This window comes from Lissotriton helveticus, chromosome 4_1 (assembly GCF_964261635.1).
Source record: "Lissotriton helveticus chromosome 4_1, aLisHel1.1, whole genome shotgun sequence".
Classification (NCBI taxonomy): domain Eukaryota; kingdom Metazoa; phylum Chordata; class Amphibia; order Caudata; family Salamandridae; genus Lissotriton; species Lissotriton helveticus.
In genome coordinates this window covers 306,481,613-306,483,723 of record NC_136063.1, presented here as the reverse complement: position 1 = coordinate 306,483,723, position 2,111 = coordinate 306,481,613, and the positions used below count along the sequence as shown (strand labels likewise).

The following is a 2,111-nucleotide window of genomic DNA, read 5'->3' as shown; positions in this document are numbered from 1 at the left end:
CGCTGGACATGGCTAAATAATAGCTGCAAAATGTTACTCTTGTTAAACAATTTTACTATTATAATCTCTGAGATTTGTCTCTTACTCTGCAACATCTCATTGTTGTTATCTTTCTTTAAAGATAACGACAACATCAACATGAGCGACAATCAGCAATCAGTTGATTTCGACCTCATCATTGAACTCGTAATTGAAACATCAGTGGAAGTAGATCCCTTGGATGATTTAAATCCTGAGGATGAAGAAGAACATGATGAGGATGCAGATTTGTCAGAATTGTATGACATAGGGTGGGAAGCTGACCTGCTTGAGCCTATGGAACTATAAACATTTATTTTTAAAATTTACAATAAATGAAAAGTAAAAATGTAAACTGTTTAATTTTAAATTAAACACACCTTCAAAAACAGGTTATGTGTAGTGTCTTCAATAAAATATTAAAATATGCTCATAAAATTAGATCAGATTCACATATAAAACAGGACAGGTAAATGAAGAAGAATTCCATTTCTTTTCTGCTATTTGTGTATTGTAAATTTGCCAAAGCACTAAAAAATATTCTATGTAAAAATGTCAAGTAGTGTGTTAAGTTTTTGACGACTGTTATTGATTTACTGTTTGGTAACAGTGGTTAATAACATTTTTTATTATATTTTACCACAGATTCAACTGCAGATCATTTCAAGATTTGAGCATGCCAACCAAAGAAAGACTTAGAAAGGCTGCAAAACGTCAAAGACAGCAGGTCCATGAAATAATGCAGGAGTCCTCTACCAAAAAAACTTGTCAAGTCACCAAGAAAGCACCGGGTAAGACCACGAAAACATTCATAAGAAATATTTGTAGTAGCATAAGACGAATAAGTCGGTCAGGAAGCACATAAGCTATGGCATTTAAAGACGCCGGCAAAGCACCTGTGGAACAGGAAGTAGCTATCCACTGTATTCGAATCACCCTGACTAGTCGCAATGTCAAGTCATTTGAAAAAGTGTGCGCAGATCTCATTAGAGGTGCGAAGGAGAAAAACCTGAAAGTGAAGGGGCCAGTTCGTATGCCTACCAAGACTCTGCGAATTACAACTCGAAAAACACCTTGTGGTGAAGGTTCAAAGACTTGGGATCGTTTCCAGATGCGTATTCACAAGTGCTTGATTGACCTCCACAGCCCTTCTGAAATTGTGAAGCAAATTACATCCATCAGTATAGAGCCTGGGGTAGAAGTGGAAGTTACCATTGCTGATGCATATAATTTAATCTTTTAATAAAAGATTATTTTTTTTGAAAAAAAAATAAATAAAAAAAAATAATATTTGTAGTAAAAAAAGTATTACTACAGAAAATGTTTCAGTCCAGAAAAAGAGAAGCAATTTAAACGGAAAGGAAAGGCCAATGAAAAATGTTACTGCTAGAGCAAGAGATAACTCTGTGCATGATAGTTGAAGGAAACAACAGTTTAGGGATATTCGTAAACGAATGTTCCGCAACAGGATAATTGGCAATTTGTTAAAAAATATTAAGAAAGGTGAACAGAAAGTGGTTTTTTATAAGAGAAAAAAAAAGTTGAGAAAGTTATTGATCAGGCATTTGAAATTAAACGTAAGTTATTTATTTTGATAATCAATAGAATTAGGAAGCTAAACAAGGCAATTTATGATTTCAAAAGAAATAGTAGATGGAAGAGAATAGTTAATCGTAGTAATTTTTGTGAATGGATGCATAGTTCAAGTTGTGAGGCATTTTTTAATGAGGAGAAGTTATTTCCAGGATAATGATTTGGTGCATGCAGTTGACACCAGTGGTCGAGCTTATGAAGTGAAAGATGATTGTCCAGTTGAAAAAGAAAAACTTGTGACAACAGAGACAGAAGAGGTGTTAGGTAATGAGGTTTTAGGAAGACGTCCTAAGGGTCCTGTGTACACCTGGAAGTGTAGTAGTATTTGCAGTGTGCGACAGGATTCCATCAATTTGCTTTGTGATTTTGTACGGACATTTAATAAGAAAAGTTTGAAGCAGAAAATGAAGTTGTTGCAAGAATTAGATCCTTGCAGAGTGAGAGAAGTGACAGGTTTGCATGGTCATTCACTGGCTTGTCTTTCCAGGAGAGTATGCCAG

General features: G+C 34.9%; 1 pseudogene; it reads left to right on the top strand.

The window, feature by feature from the left end:
• Window positions 1–860: 860 nt before the first annotated feature.
• On the top strand, window positions 861–1,261 carry LOC144827993 (small ribosomal subunit protein uS10 pseudogene; annotated as a pseudogene).
• The last annotated feature ends 850 nt before the right edge of the window (window positions 1,262–2,111 follow it).